Source organism: Lissotriton helveticus, assembly GCF_964261635.1.
Source record: "Lissotriton helveticus chromosome 1_1 unlocalized genomic scaffold, aLisHel1.1 SUPER_1_unloc_12, whole genome shotgun sequence".
NCBI classification, from domain to species: Eukaryota; Metazoa; Chordata; class Amphibia; order Caudata; family Salamandridae; genus Lissotriton; species Lissotriton helveticus.
This window is the reverse complement of record NW_027611651.1, coordinates 752155-768591: the sequence shown is the minus strand read 5'-3', so window position 1 is coordinate 768591 and position 16437 is coordinate 752155. Positions and strand designations below refer to the sequence as shown.

Below are 16437 nucleotides of genomic sequence, written 5' to 3'. Positions count from 1 at the left end.
TGAAGGGCCACTACAACTAGATAGGCCCACAGGGAAGGAGATATGAGACTTATTAACAGTAGATCCTTGCCAGCACACACCACAGAAATCATAATGCTAATAGAGAATGTAGAACTTGACATTCTCTTCGTTACTGAAACGTGGTTGAAAGACTGGTCCGACCCTGACATAATCCAAGGACTAACCCCAGAGTTCCTTATCCAAAGACAAGGTAGGATGGGAAAAACGGGAGGCAGGGTAGCAATCATTTACAAAAACGACTATGAATGCATGATATCGTCCGTTGCCACCACCAACAGTGAAACTGTACAATTCAGCCTAAAACATCGGCTAGTAACTCGTTTTCAGGCACACTGCTCTATAGACCCCCAGGACCCCCCACTCCATTCCTAGTGGAATTTCCCAGCTTAATAGCAGACATGGTGGCCAGCAAGAGCTCCATTACATTTTTGGGGGACTTTAACTTCCATCTGGATGAACCTGATAATACCACGGCAGTTAGATTAATTCATGACATGGAGGCCGTGCAACTGAAACAACTGATAAACACAAGCACCCATGTAAAGGGTACCATACTGGATGCCATTTTTAGGTCTCACATACGCAGTGCGCATGTGCTGCATAGGAGGACCTTTAGCCGTTGCTCTGCTCTTTTTGGAAGCACATACTCATGCTTGTGGTGGCATCCGCTTTGCGGGAGCAAGCAAGGGCGCGCCACAATCATAAGTATGCGCTTCCAAAAAGAGCTGACTGCGCACACACGCACACTGACATTCTAACGTGCCGCAAGTGCACGCATGCACTACTTGCATCTTCAAATAGCACTTGCTTTAACAAATCTCATCAAAGATCGCTTCTACCACTGATGCACACACATCTACAGGGAGAATATTTGAATGTGCTTTACTTAAACAAAACCTGTTCATTCGACGATGGATGCGCAAGCATCAGCCAGAGCTCGCTTTGAGTACACTTTTGAATAGTTAACAAAATGCCACTTAAGGACAGCCACCGCAGATACGCATGCATACATGAATATCTAGGACAACAACAAGCACCTGTAAAGTAAATAGTTTTTGCAAGCTTGTTTTATAATCAGACTTTTGAAGATGGCTGTCGAGAGTTCAGGTATTGTTGCAAGATTTGCTCCGGCTTCCGAGTAAACAACCAGAGAGGTCTCGTCCGTGGCAGAGATGCATTTTCAGAGTCTCAGAGTCCTTCAATTGAATCTCTTTATTAGTTTAAAATGAGCAATAAACAGTTAGTGTAGACTCGTTCTAGGGTTCGCCTGCAACACGAGTCAGAATAGAATAATATCATATCTCCTCAGAATTACAAACATTTATTTATTTATTTTATTTTATTAATTTATCAGATTTATAGTGCGCATGGCTGCCCCAGCAACGGGGCGTCCCAGCGCAGACCACAGACCACAGACTCCCGGACAAGAACCAGATACGAAAAGCTTTATGCCGGAAAGAGCCAGGTCTTTATGGCCTTACGGAATGCAAGATGATTCCGGATCACTCTGATGAACACAGGGAGTGAGTTCCAGAGTTGCGCGGCCAGGCTGCGAAAGGAACGGCCACCCGCTCTGGCTTTCCAGACACGCAGGGTGCACACCAGAGCTAAGGCGGCAGATCTTAAAGGATGTCGTGGCGCATAGAACTCTAGTAGCCTCGTCAGTCCTGCCGGTGCTTTAGGTGACAAGATCGTATGCGCCAAACAAAGCGCCTTGAATTGAATGCGCTTTTCTACCGGTAACCAGGGAAGTTTCTGAAGTACATGGGAAACCGAGCAAGTGTGCGGAAGGGCCATCAGCATGTGAGCAGCTGCATTCTGTGCCCTTTGAAGACGCTTGTTCGCGCCCAAGTATAGGCAGTTCCCGTAATACAGTCTAGACAAAATTGTCGACTGAAGGAGCACCAGTGACTAAAGCCTTCATAGAAGGATTAAAAAGGGTTATACCGCCAAGTATTCACCCTGCTCCAGAGTGGAACTTGAACATAGTCCTTACAAGGCTAATGGGCCCGCCTTTTGAACCAATGCACAAATGTCAGTCACAATCCCTATCATGGAAAGTTGCTTTCCCCATAACGATAACCTCACTAAGGAGAGTTGAGGAACTTCAGGCATTACCTATACAAGAGCCTTTCTTTCAACTTTACAAAGATAGAGTGGTTCTACGTACTAATCCTAAATTTCTCCTTGAAGGAGTTTCTGCTTAGTGGTAATTCTTGTGCGAAATCAAATTAAAATAATATAACATTAGCATTTTCATTATGTATTGAACCATCCTAATTCTTGTATAGAATTTATGTGCTGCAATGATAATAGAAGCAGATAAAAGTAATTAGCAAAATAAGCACATTGAACAAAATCAATAGTTTCACCATCTTTCTAAAATAATGTACATATGCAAGCATATAAGAACTGTATGTAGCGTTTTCCTACTTTGCTTTCCTGAGTGTGTGTCTGTGTGTGTCTGTTGGTCTCTGTGTGTCTGTCTCCCATTCCCTGTAGGGAAAGTATGTAGCTCCCCGTTGTAGAAGAGTCGGTCAAGAAGGAGCACACTGCATTGAATAGTTTCTTGGTATGCACTTTTTATTAGTATTACAGGAAATCACAATGATTGATTGTCTCTTTTGTATTCTTCTTTCCCACAGGGTCTTCCACTTCAGTCCCTTAGGTGAGCCTCGGCCGCGGTCGTCTCTCGGACAGAAGGTAAAGACTCAGGTAAGTGTTTTTGCTTTATGGTTTAATCAAGGGAGGATGTCAGGGATAAATAATTGCTATGCATATATGTGAACGGAGGGGGTTGGAGCAACCAAAAGAAGAAGAGTAGCCGATGATTTCTGCCCCTGTCTTTCTTTTCTGTCTCACTTATTTCCTTTTTCCTGGGTCCCTTTCACCCCTCAGCCTCCTCTCACGTCCCTTTTTGACTCAGCCCCTTTTCAAAAGCCTGTAGACGCCCACGCACCTGGAAGAACCACGTCCCTCCGGGGCCGTGGCGTGGTGACTCTGCATCCTCAGTGAGGTCTGGTCTCCATCTGTTTCGGCTTTCCCTCCTCCGCCAGGTTCGGGTGTTCCACTCGCCGACAAGCTGTTACCTCCCCTGGGCTCCGGTTTTCTCTTTCGGGAGGCTGTTAGGTCTTCTCTGTCTTTCCGGTCTTCCCCCGCTGGTTTCTCCGCCTTGCGTTCCTGAGTGGTATTTGGAGTGTATGTTGCCTTGAGTGCAGTGTAATTCTGTGGCATGTAATTATGTGGCACTGAGTGGTATTTGGAGTGTACGTTGTGTTGAGCGCAGTGTAATTATGTAGCATATAATTATGTGGCACTGAGTGGTATTTGGAGTGTATGTTGCATTGAGTGCAGTGTAATTATGTGTCATGTAATTATCTGGCACTAAGTGGTATTTGGAGTGTATGTTGTGTTGAGCGCAGTGTAATTATGTAGCATATAATTATCTGGCACTGAGTGGTGTTTGGAGTGTATTTTGCATTGGGTGCAGTGTAATTATGTGGCATGTAATTATGTGGCACTGAGTGGTATTTGGAGTATATGTTGCATTGAGTGCAGTGTAATTATGTAGCATATAATTATGTGGCACTAAGTGGTATTATGAGGAGTGCATGTTGTATCTAGTAGAGTGTAATTGTGTGGTGTGTAATTATGTGGCACTGAGTGGTATTGTTTGGAGTGTATGTTGCATTGTAATTATGTAGCATATAATTATGTGGCACTGAGTGGTATTGTGTGGAGTGTGTGTTGCATTCATTAGAGTGTAATTATGTGGCATGTAATTATGTGTCACTGAGTGGTATTTGGAGTATATGTTGCATTGAGTGCAGTGTAATTATGTGGCGTGTAATTATGTGGCACTGAGTGGTAATTTGAGTGTATGTTGCATTGAGTGCGTGTAATTATGTGGTATTTGGAGTGTATGTTGCATTGAGTAGAGTGTAATTCTGTTGCGTGTAATTATGTGGTACTGAGTGGTATTATGAGGAGTGTATGTTGTATTCAGTAGATTGTAATTGTGTGGCGTGTAATTATGTGGCACTGAGTGTGATTGTTTGTAGTGTATGTTGCATTGAGTGCAGTGTAATTATGTAGCGTATAATTATGTGGCACAGAGTGGTATTGTGTGGAGTGTGTGTTGCATTCAGTAGAGTGTAATTATGTGGTATTTGGAGTGTATGTTGCATTGAGTGCAGTGTAATTATGTTGCATATAACTATGTGGTAATGAGTGGTATTTGGAGTGTATGTTGCATTGGGTGCAGTGTAATTATGTGGTGTGTAATTATGTGGCACTGAGTGGTATTTGGAGTGTATGTTGCATTGAGTGCAGTGTAATTATGTGACACTGAGTGGTATTTGGAGTGTATGTTGCATTGTGTGCAGTGTAATTATGTGGCGTGTAATTATGTGGCACTGAGTGGTATTTGGAGTGTATGTTACGTTGAGCGCAGTGTAATTATGTAGCATACAATTATGTGGCACTGAGCGGTATTGTCTGGAGTGTATGTTGTATTCAGTAGAGTGTAATTAGAGTGTTTTTATGTGACACTGAGTGGTATATGGAGTGCATGTTGCATTGAGTGCAGTGTAATTATGTGGCATGTAATTATATGGCAATGAGTGATATTTGGAGTGTAAGTTGCATTGAGTGCAATGTAATTATGTGGCGTGTAATTGTGTGGCACTGACTGGTATTTGGAGTGCATGTTGCATTAAGGGTGCAGAGAGAGTGAGGGTGCAGAGTGTGTGAGGGTGCAGCGTGTGAGGGTGCAGTGTGTGTGTGGCCTAAAGTAGTGTGAGGGCGCAATGTGCGTGGCCTAAAGTAGTGTGAGGGTGCAGTGTGTGTGACCCCAAAGTAGTGTGAGGGTGCAGTGTGTGTGGCCTAAAGTAGTATGAGGGCGCAGTGCGCGTGGCCTAAAGTAGTGTGAGGGCACAGTGCGCGTGGCCTAAAGTAGTGTGAGGGCGCAGTGTGTGTGGCCTAAAGTAGGGCGAGCATGCAGTGTGTGTTAGGGTGCAGTGTGTGTGAGGGTGCAGAGTGTGTGAGGGTGCAGAGTGTGTGAGGGTGCAGAGTGTGTGAGGGTGCAGAGTGTGTGAGGGTGCAGTGTGTGAGCGCAGTGTGCGTGACCTAAAGAAGTGTGAGGGCGCAGTGTGTGTGGCCTAAAGTACTGTGAGGGCGCAGTGTGCGTGGCCTTAAGTAGTGTGAGGGCGCAGTGTGTGTGGATTAAAGTAGTGTGAGGGCACAGTGTGCGTGGCCTAACGTAGTGTGAGGGCGCAGTGTGTGTGTGGCCTAAAGTAGTGTGAGGGTGCAGTGTGTGAGGGCGCAGTGTGTGTGGCCTAAAGTAGTGTGAGGGCTCAGTGTGTCTGGCCTAAAGTAGTGTGAGTGCGCAGTGTGTGAGTGCGCAGTGTGTGTGGCCTAAATTAGTATGAGGGCGCAGTGTGTGTGGCCTAAAGTAGTGTGAGGGTGCAGGGTGTGTGGCCTAAAGTAGTGTGAGGGCGCAGTGTGCGTGGCCTAAAGTAGTGTGAGGGCGCAGTGTGTATGTGGCCTAAAGTAGTGTGAGGGCGCAGTGTGCGTGGCCTAAAGTAGTGTGAGTGTGCAGTGTGTGTGGCCTAAATTAGTGTGAGTGTGCAGTGTGTGAGTGCGCAGTGTGTGTGGCCTAAAGTAGTGTGAGGGCGCAGTGTGCGTGGCCTAAAGTAGTGTGAGTGTGCAGTGTGTGTGGCCTAAATTAGTGTGAGTGTGCAGTGTGTGAGGGTGCAGTGTGTGAGTGCGCAGTGTGTGTGGCCTAAAGTAGTGTGAGGGCGCAGTGTGCGTGGCCTAAAGTTGTTTGAGGGTGCAGTGTGTGTGGCCTAAAGTAGTGTGAGGGTGCAGTGTGCGTGGCCTAAAGTAGTGTGAGGGCGCAGTTTGCGTGGCCTAAAGTAGTGTGAGGGCGCAGTGTGTGAGTGTGCAGTGTGTGAGTGCGCAGTGTGTGTGGCCTAAAGTAGTGTGAGGGCGCAGTGTGCGTGGCCTAAAGTTGTTTGAGGGTGCAGTGTGTGTGGCCTAAAGTAGTGTGAGGGTGCAGTGTGCGTGGCCTAAAGTAGTGTGAGGGCGCAGTGTGTATGTGGCCTAAAGTAGTGTGAGGGCACAGTGTGCGTGGCCTAAAGTAGTGTGAGGGCGCAGTGTGTATGTGGCCTAAAGTAGTGTGAGGGCGCAGTGTGCGTGGCCTAAAGTAGTGTGAGGGCGCAGTGTGTATGTGGCCTAAAGTAGTGTGAGGGTGCAGTGTGCATGGCCTAAAGTAGTGTGAGTGCGCAGGGGGCTTGTGTGAGCAACATACCAGGGGGTATAGAAGTCTCCCTCAGTGTGCATTTGAGCAACAAGATGAATACTGGATTGTCTGTGCCCAAAATGAGTTGTTCAGGTAGGTTGTCCAATACTCCCACCCTAACCAGTAGAGTACTGACATTGGATAACTTGATGGGGATTTCGGCTATTTATTATGTTCTGATGTCTCCATGAACGCAGCAGATGGGTGTCATTTTCTCCGGGCAGATCTGAAAGTCTTTCACCAGTGTGCTCTGTATGACGGACTGTCTACAACCCGAATCCAATAAGGATGTCGTGTTTTTTCAATTGAGTGTAAGACTTGCGTAGAAGCCAGAACCCATTTCTTCTGTATATAGGATGGTTTTGGGTATACAACTAACATCCATCGGTTATCCGTCGACTTCTTTTGGGGACAGGTCCTGACTATATGGCCTCACTCCCCACACTCGTGGTTTCTCCGCCTCGCGATCCCTTGCTGCGTGTAGCTGGACCAACTACTGCCCAACCCTACGTCCTCTTCGCCCCCACCTTCTTTGATCATGTATCCCCTGACATCCGTCCTCAGCTCTGGCTTAAATGGGTCGCCTTCCGATTCCCCTCTCCCCTCTCTCCACTTCTTGCTGACAGCAAAGCGGCCAACTGGTAAAAGGGGACTGTGATTATAGGAAGGGAGATATATATGAAGGTAGGGCATGGCACTCCTTATCCTCTATCCCATTTTCTGCTACAGGTGCTACCTGACACCCGTCTTGCTCACAGGTTGGACATCCCTCCTCGCAGAGTGATTGGCAAGCAGCTGGGTTAAGGTTTTGGCATGGAGTGACCTTGCAATGATAGCAAGTGCTCCTCTGCCCCAACCCAGAAATGCTTGTTTATTTATAGCAAAAAGCATTCTTGTTCCCAGGCCAAGACCTTAGTCAGGCCGCCCTTGTTCATGATCTATTGATAGCTGCTTCGTCTCAGGGACGAATAACAAACCGTCACATCTGCACAATGTATGTTCAGATCTTATGAGTTGGTCAAGGAGTAGTGATAGTGGTCTTAGCGATATCCCGTTTGGCCACCATGATGGCAGTACCCAGGAGGAGCTTGTCTGCCCTGGGTCCGTCTAGGCCGTCCATAACCCCCAGGAGTAGATTCAGGGGCTTGTGTGGCACCTCCCAGCCCAGGATGCCCGTAAGCTCAGATTCCAATGCTTCCCAGTATGGGGTAAGAGGCGGACTCGTCCACGCCAAATGGTACAAGTCAGCCTGTTCCAACCCACAGCATGTAATGCAGGGGTGGATGTTAGGCCTTCCCAATGGAGACGACCGGGAGTGAGATATGCTCCACGAATGTAGTACAGCTGGACCAGGTGAAGCTTGGCTGAGGTAGTAATGGTTTTAGGAGCCATCAAGGCATCCCGCCAGTCCTCGTCTACCAGCGAACCCAACTAGGCCTCCCACTGGTGTCTGAGCAAGTCAAGTGTTGGACTGTTATTGGTTAGGGAGCAATATATCCTTGATACCCCCTTTTCCCTAGATTCCCCATCATCATCTGTGCTATCATTGGGCTGAATTCGGGAAGTGATGTGCCTACTTATCCTTATTTTGACCTGTGGTTTGTTACATTTTCTTATTCACCTTATCTGAAAAATCCACATCTACTAGCCATTTAATTTAAAAGTGAGTCAAGCCCTATAATACACCCGTTCTACTTCCGTCACAACCATCCCTTCCTGGTGTAATACTGAACCGTCTAGGGGCAGGCAGAAATAGACGGTCCCACGTAAGCAGAGGGGGGTCATGATGATAGACTAGAGCGTTAAAACGCGTTGGGCTTCATAGAAAGACTGCCAAGATGTTTCATTTCGAGGTCAAGGGTGGAAATCGAATTCAGGACCCATAAAGCGCCTCTCACTTGTTGCCACAGCCTTACACCGCAACAGTAGCTGTCCATGTTGTAAGAAATGTTGAATACTATTTCATCTCAGGTAGACTGAAAACTCTTATGAGTAGCAACCTTCAAAAAAGAGCAACAGCTTTGAAGGAGCTCCTGGCGCATGTTGTCTTGAATTGTTAAACTCACTAGGTGGTACTTTAATTTTGTCAACATACAACCTGGCAGTTAGAGTATACATAGGCATATCATACCAATATGTTCTACGTAAGTAGGTTAATCAAGAAGCAGTCAATAATTACACATGCATTAATCTGCTTTCCCATTCTCCAGGTGATCAATAAGTGTCCTATTTCCCTAATTGGGAATGTACCTTATAATTATCATGTGGAGACACCTCCCTGCTCGTCTCCAGTGCCGTAGTGTTCTGCTTCATCAGTTTCAAAGCCAGAGTCGGTGTCTGTTGTCACTCGGGAAGCAAGAGCTAGGAATTATCTGTATGAGCACGGTAAGTGTTTAGTGTATCCTCAAATTTGTCCTCCTTTCTGCTAAGGCGCATATGTGTCTCCTCAGCTAGGGCCCAGTCGAGCGCATCTCTATGCCAAAGCGCAATCGTTGGGGCATGCTGGGACAGCCATGTGATTGCAATTCTACGTCATGCCAGTACCATAGGTGACTGACCAAATTTATAGGTTATCTTGCACCCTTCTGGCATCTAAAGAGGCTTAAAAAACATCATTTGGGTGTCAGCTCAATACTTAGTTGTGTGGCATGCACCATTTCTTCGACAGCTAGTTGCCAGAAGGAGTGTATTGCATCGCAGGGCCATGGTTAATGGTGTTGCAGCGCAAGCATATATCTGGGCAAGACACGACCATTCAATAAAGGTCTTGTGGCGTTAAGTAGGTTCTTCGCAGAAAATTATAATGTATCAGTCGAAAATGGTCATTACTAGAAATCATACGTATTAGTTCACAGGCCCGCTGCCAGTCTTGATCTTCCATTGGAATGTCAAAGTCTAAATTCCAGGTCTCTGGGGCCGTGAGTAGTGTCTACTGTATGTGATCGCATTGTTCTGTAAAGATGCATAATTAGGTGTCTACACGCACCATAGGTTAGCAGGTTTTTTTTTATTGAGATGGTTCCGGGTACAAAAAAATACATTAATCAACAGGATAAAATCAGACATTGAAATTGCTATATACATCTTATAATAATTACAATAGTAGAATGACATAAAACCATGTTTGTTTCAGACAGTAGTACATAAGGGAGTCAATCAGGGTCGCCAATAGATCAGCTTATTCTTATTTATCTGACTTCTCTCCAATTTCTAAGAGGAGCCCATATCTTCTTACCATATTCTCTCGACCTCTTTCCTTTGAAATCGTACAAACATTCCTCTATATTATGAATTCCCAGAAGTCTAGTTATCCACATCTGAAAAGTGGGAGCTACAGAGTCTTTCCATCCAGCCGAAATTAAAATCCTAAAAACAGCCATAGATAGAAAAATAAATGCTTCTGCCTCTTGCTCCAGTTTTACGTTTTCATCCCTGCCAATCAAAACAATAGTAGGGGATAGAGTGATCTGTTGCTCTAGCAGCCCCGTTAAAAACCTTTCAATTTCTTTAAAAACTGGAGTGAGATTCTGGCAGTTATAGAACATATGGGGTAGATCTGCAGGGCCTTGGTCACACCTGGGACACCTATCGTTTTCTCTCTTACCCCACTTGAACAGCTTGGCAGGCGTGTAATACAAGTTAAAAATAGTCTTGTAGTGCTGTGCTTTCAGATTTGAAGCTCTTAATATTTTCTTATTCATTGCTAAGGCATAATCAATGTCAATATCTGGATCCCCAATTCTTTGGGCCCAAGCTGATTCAATTTGTCCGATGTCATCTCCCAAACCCTGCAAGAGATAGCTATACCCGATTTTAATCTTCTTGCCACCATTCCTTACATAGTTCACAATCGGATTAGGCTCCTGAATTGAGATCCTGGGTCTGATTGACTTAACTGTTTGCTCCAATTGTCTATATAAAAGCCATTGGCTTCCAGGTATTCCGAACTTTTGCTAAAGTATGTCAAATCCCAGTAGTTCATCCTCAACCATGACATCCCCCAGACAACTAATACCCAGCTCCTTCCATAACCTACTATTACTATTCTGTCCAAGATCAACAAATGGGTTTGACCACCACAGATCTAATGTGCTATTGATTTTCGGAATCTTTAAGAATCTCATTATTGACTTCCAAGTACCCCAAGCACTAAGCATCACTTTACTTTTACTCCTTTTAAAATACCTAAAGTTTATTTCTCGTGTTAGAAGCCCCAATGCTCCACCTCCTACTAACAATTCATATATTGTGGGGGTTCTGTACATACCAATCGGCAAAGCTATTTCATCATATTTAAAAAGGCCATTCATTTGCATCATTAAACAAACCCAGTGATACAGCCTCAGATTTGGTGCAGATAGTCCCCCTCCCTCCAGTGGTGCAGATAGTCGAGCCAAAGATCTACGTATTTTCCCATATTGCCACACAAATTGGGAGAAGACAGCTTCCATTTTCTTCAACAGACCCTCTTCTACTAGCAGAGGTATGGCACAAAATAAGTACAATAATTTCGGGAACATTGACATCTTCAAAACATTCACTCTACCAATCAAGGATAGGTGTAAAACATCTATTCTTCTTAATTCTTTGTCTATTGTGGCAATCAGGGGTACATAATTTTCTTGAATGATTTTCTCCACATTTGCATTAATTCTCACCCCGAGATATACTGCAGACTCCACATATCTCTGATCGGCTTTATAGATATTATTTGTGCTAATTATTATTGTTTTTTCTTCATTCAGCTTATACCCAGAGCGGGTTCCAAAGGCGTTAGCCAGTTGACTTAATTCCAGCATTGCTGTCTGCAGGTTAGTGGTAACAATTGCCAGATCGTCCGCATAAGCCAATAATTTGGTGGTATGCCCATTTACTATAACAGGGGAGATTTTATCTGAAGCTAACATTTCCCTAATTAGGGGATCTATATAAAGTGAAAAGAGTATAGGAGAGCAAGGGCATCCCTGACGGGTACCTCTTCTAATTACCACCTCTTCCGACTGCAGGCCCATAGTTGTAATTCTAGCTACTGGGTCCGAGTACATAGCCTTTATTGCTTTCCTACACTTCTCTCCAAAGCCTCTTCTGACCAGAACATCCCACATAAATTCCCAGACCACATGGTCGAAGGCTTTTTCGGCATCTAGGAGGATCATGGCCATTTCTCCCCCCCCGTGACAGCCATAGCATCAAATAGCGAGATCGCACGCGAAGTGTGATCCGTGGTGCCTCTCCCTGGAACAAACCCATGCTGCCACGGAGAGACAAGTTGGCCAATGATCCCCCCTAACCTCTTGGCCCACACCTTAGAATAAAGTTTGGTGTCCGCGTTTATCAGCGATATTGGCCGATAAGAGCCCGGGTTTTCCTCTGGTTTACTCTTTTTATGGAATACTACTATATTGGTCTCTTTCCAAGAATCAGGGATCTTCCCAGAGCAAATTATACAGTTAAATAGGTCTAAGAGCAGTGGAAGAATTTCCTCCGCTAAGATCTTATAAACTTCCATCAATCAATCAATCAATCAGGTCATTTGTAGAGCGCACTACTCACCCGTAGGGTCTCAAGGCGCTGGGAGGGGGGGGTGCCGCTACTGCTCGAACAGCCAGGTCTTGAGCTTCTTCCTGAAGGAGAGGTGGTCTTGGGTCAGGCGCAGATTGGTCGGAAGTGAGTTCCAGGTCTTGGCGGCCAGGTAGGAGAAGGATCTTCCTCCTGTTGTCGCTCTTCGGATGCGGGGGACGGCGGCGAGGGCGTGGTTGGTTGATCTGAGGAGGCGCTTGGGAGTGTAGAAGTTGATCCGGTTGTTGAGGTAGCTCGGGCCTTGGTCGTGTAGGGCTTTGTGCGCGTGGGTGAGGAGCCGGAAGGTGATTCTTTTGTTGACCGGGAGCCAGTGCAGATCTCTCAGGTGTCCGGTGATGTGGCTGCGTCGGGGGATGTCGAGGATGAGTCTCGCCGAGGCGTTCTGGATCCGCTGGAGTCTCTTCTGGAGTTTGGCCGTGGTTCCGGCGTAGAGGGCGTTGCCGTAGTCCAGTCGGCTGGTGACGAGGGCTTGGGTGACCGTCTTCCTCGTCTCGGTGGGGATCCACCGGAAGATCTTACGTAGCATGCGCAGGATGTTGAAGCATGACGAGGAGACGGCGTTGACTTGTCTGGTCATGGAGAGGGAGGAGTCCAGGATGAAGCCCAGGTTGCGTGCGTGGTCCGTCGGTTTGGGTGCGGTGCCCAGGGCGGGGGGCCACCAGGAGTCGTCCCAGGCGGAGGGCGTGGATCCCAGGATGAGGACCTCCGTCTTGTCTGAGTTCAGTTTCAGGCGGCTGGTCGTCATCCATTCGGCTACGTCTCTCATCCCTTCGTGCAGGTTGGCTCTGGCGGTGGCGGGGTCGTTGGTCAGGGAGAGGATCAGCTGGGTGTCGTCGGCGTAGGAGATGATGTTCAGGTTGTGTTGGCGTGCGATGGCCGCGAGGGGGCTCATGTAGACGTTGAAGAGGGTTGGGCTCAGCGAGGATCCTTGGGGTACGCCGCAGATGACTTTGGTGGCCTCTGACTTGTACGGTGGTAGGCGGACTCTTTGTGTTCTTCCGTCGAGGAAGGAGGTGATCCATTCCAGTGCCTTCTCCTGGATTCCGATGTTGCTGAGGCGCTGTACTAGGGTGCGGTGGCAGACAGTGTCGAAGGCCGCGGAGAGGTCCAGGAGGATGAGGGCCGCTGTTTCTCCGTTGTCCATCAGAGTTCGAAGGTCGTCGGTGGCGGCGATGAGGGCGGTCTCGGTGCTGTGGTTCGCTCGGAAGCCAGACTGTGAGGGGTCGAGGGATCCATTCGTCTCGAGGAAGGCGGCCAGCTGTTTGTTGACGGTCTTCTCGATGACTTTGGCCGGGAACGGGAGGAGCGAGATGGGACGGTAGTTCTTGAGGTCGGTGGGGTCTGCTGTGTATGTATGTTCTTATATAGCGCTCGAATCACCCGGAGGCATCTCGGCGCTTGCCTTGGGAACCCGTCCTGGCTTTTTCCCTGTGAGATAGCCCCTACAGGGCATCCCCAAGGTGAAAGCCAGGCATCCCGCCGCAGGGGGCCGTTGTGGAGATTAAGCAAGCTCAATGCCCAGAGTTGCAGAGTGAGAACCCATGATTAGGGCAGGCACCGGAGCGAGAATTATCGAGTCCGTGGACATTTGAGCTCAAGATTTCTTGAGGAGAGCGCTGATTTCGGCGTGCTTCCAGCTCTCAGGGAAGGTGGCGGAGTCGAAGGAGGTGTTGATGATGTCCCGCAGGTGGGGTGCGAGGACAGCGTCGGCCTTGTTGAAGACGTGGTGAGGGCAGGGGTCAGTCGGAGATCCGGAATGGATGGAGTTCATGGTGCGGATGGTGTCTTCGGTGCTGATCGGGGTCCAGGTGCGGAGGGTGGTGGGTGGTGGCGTCGTTGCGGTTGTGGCTTGCGTTGGTTGGTTGTTGAAGCTGTTGTGTATGTCCGTGATTTTGTTGTGGAAGTAGGACGCGAGGGAGTTGCAGAGGTCTTGCGACGGGGTGATGTCGTTGTTTCCGGCGTTGGGGTTGGAGAGCTCTTTCACGATGTTGAAGAGTTCCTTGCAGTTGTGTGCGTTGTTGTCCAACCGGTCCTTGTATGCATTTTTCTTGGTGGCGCGGATCAGTTGGTGGTGTTTCCGGGTGGCGAGCTTGAGGGTGGTCATGTTGTCCGTCGTTGGTTCCCTTCTCCAGGCTTTCTCGAGGGCTCGACAGTTCTTCTTGGAGCACTTGAGTTCGTCGGTGAACCATGGTGTTTTTCTGCTGCAGGATCTGCTGGGCGGGGTCCTCAGAGGTGCGAGTTCGTCCGCGCAGTTGCTGATCCACTTCGTGAGGTTGTCGGCGGCCTGGCTGGGGTTCGCTGAGTTGACGGGAGGGTGCTGGCTCAGGGAGGCGGTGAGCTGGTCGGCTGTGATCTTGTTCCAGCTTCTTCGAGCAACCTGTTGCTGGTGGTGGTGGGTCGTCGTTCTTCTGAAGGTGAAGTGGACGCAGCTGTGGTCCGTCCAGTGGAGTCCTGTTGCGTGGCTGACGGTGACGTCTTTGCTGGATGAGAAGACGGCGTCGAGTGTGTGTCCGGCGAGGTGGGTGGGGGTGGTCACCAGTTGCTTGAGTCCGAGGTTGTCGAGGTTGTCGAGCAGGGTGATGGTGTTGCGGTCGTTGTTGTTCTCCAGGTGGAAGTTGAGGTCCCCCAGGAGGATGTAGTCGGCGGAGGGGAGAGCGTGCGGGCTGACGAAGTCGGCGATGTCCTCGCTGAATCGTGTGCGCGGTCCCGGGGGTCGGTAGATCAGGGTGCCCCATCGGTATCCCATCTGGGCCTGCAGCTTTACCTGCTGCTAGATCCTGTATTGCAGTCCTTATCTCCTCTAGGGTTATATCCTTTTCCAACTGCTCCCTGTTTTTATCATCCAAAACCGGACATGCAGGCCCAAGCACTTGACTGGATGGTAACCCTCCCGCCTCCTGATCATATAGTTTTTGGTAAAATTTCTTGAACACACCCATTATCTCTTTCGGGTCCGTATATTCTATCCCATTATCTTCAATTCTGAGGATGTTATTTTTATTAGTTTCTTGCCTTATGTGCAGTGCTAGTGCTCTACCTGCTTGTTCACCTGTCTCATAACGCCTTGCTCGAGACGTCTGATAGTCTCTAATCTCCTTTTGCGTAACCACTTTTAAGATGTCTCCCTTGATCAGTGCCAAAGTTCTAGCCGTTTCACTACCATCCTTGCCTAGCTCTATTTCCTCTATATGCCGTTTCTCTGTCAACGCCAACTCTGAGATGAGCTACTCCACTTTATTTCTATCCTCCTTCCTTAATCTGGCGGAACAGCTAATCGTCTCCCCCTTTAATGATGCCTTGAAGGCTTCCCAAACTCCATTGCGGGATGAGCTATATCTGTTGGTGTCAAAAAACTCTTTCGTCCACTGTTTAAGGTGCTTTACAAACCTAACATCATTTAGTAGTTTCCTTTCAAATGTCCACCTTGTTGTTTTCCTCAGGATATTATGCACCTTGTATGTTAATATCAGAGGGTTGTGATCCGAAACTATTCTGGGGAGCTTGGCAATTCTAACATTGCATAGCTCCCCCAGCGAAACAAAGAAATAATCCAGCTTAGAATATTTCTGAGCTGGATGTGAGAAATAAGTAAAACCTGGATCCCCAGGCACTTTTTCGCCCCATACATCGGCCAAACCATGCGACTGTAGTAGAGAGCCAAATGCCCTAAATACCTTTTGTTTATGTCCTGTATATTTACCTCCCTGCCTCCAATCAGCCGATATATTCATGTCTCCACACACTACCATGGGGGTACCCCAATTAGCTAACTCCTCTTCCAGCTCATCAAATACTGCTGGTTCATCTTCATTTGATCCATAGATCACACACAATGTAATGCCTAGATTCAGTTCTACAAGAACCCATCTACCAGACCCATCCGATTTGGTACGTCTCACCCCCCCCCCACATTGCATTTCCCCATAATGGCCACCCCCCTTATCATAGATGATTGCGACAAGCAACCTAGCATTATATATCCGTGCATATTCAATAGCTTCCTTTTAGCCCAGGGCAAATGGGTTTCCTGTATACACAATATGTCTATATTATTAAATTTAGCAAAGTGGTTCAATCTCTGCCGTTTCTTCCAGTCATTTAACCCCCCTACGTTGATAGTACATATCTTAATGTTTGACATTATTAACATAGTTGCTACTTCTGATCTGTCTGTTATCCATGAATCTACTGAATGCCGACATCAAACCCATTTCCATCTCAATGTTTTTCTCTTTTTTATTCCCCCCCTCTCCTCCCTCTCTTCCCCCCGCCACCCCCCCTCCCCACTTTCCCTCCCCTCTCCCCCTCCAAGTCCCCCCTCCCACCCCCTCTTTTCAGAGGTGCTCAGACTTGCTGGTCTGTGCCCGTGATGGTTCGCAGTAATGACCGAGGAGATTTCTTAATAGCCCATCCTAGTACCTGTGACACTGTTATCCCCACCACCCTACACTACACAACACACCACACCCCACACGTTATTGTTGATTTCCATTTCACCCTATTTTGACATTGATCATATCTACCAAAAGGTTATG

The 16437-nt window shown here is 47.6% G+C and overlaps 1 protein-coding gene and 1 long non-coding RNA gene across 2 annotated transcripts in view; one reads left to right on the top strand and one right to left on the bottom strand.

Annotated features, from left to right (window-relative positions):
* LOC144805503 (uncharacterized) overlaps nt 1-16437 on the bottom strand; it is a 1226074-nt gene that overhangs the window by 638549 nt on the left and 571088 nt on the right. The window lies entirely within an intron of this gene.
* LOC144805515 (uncharacterized) overlaps nt 1-16437 on the top strand; it is a 50829-nt gene that overhangs the window by 1259 nt on the left and 33133 nt on the right. Inside the window, exon 2 of the long non-coding RNA XR_013605531.1 lies at nt 2667-2736. This is a non-coding gene — a long non-coding RNA (uncharacterized LOC144805515). The remainder of the gene's footprint in view (nt 1-2666; nt 2737-16437) is intronic.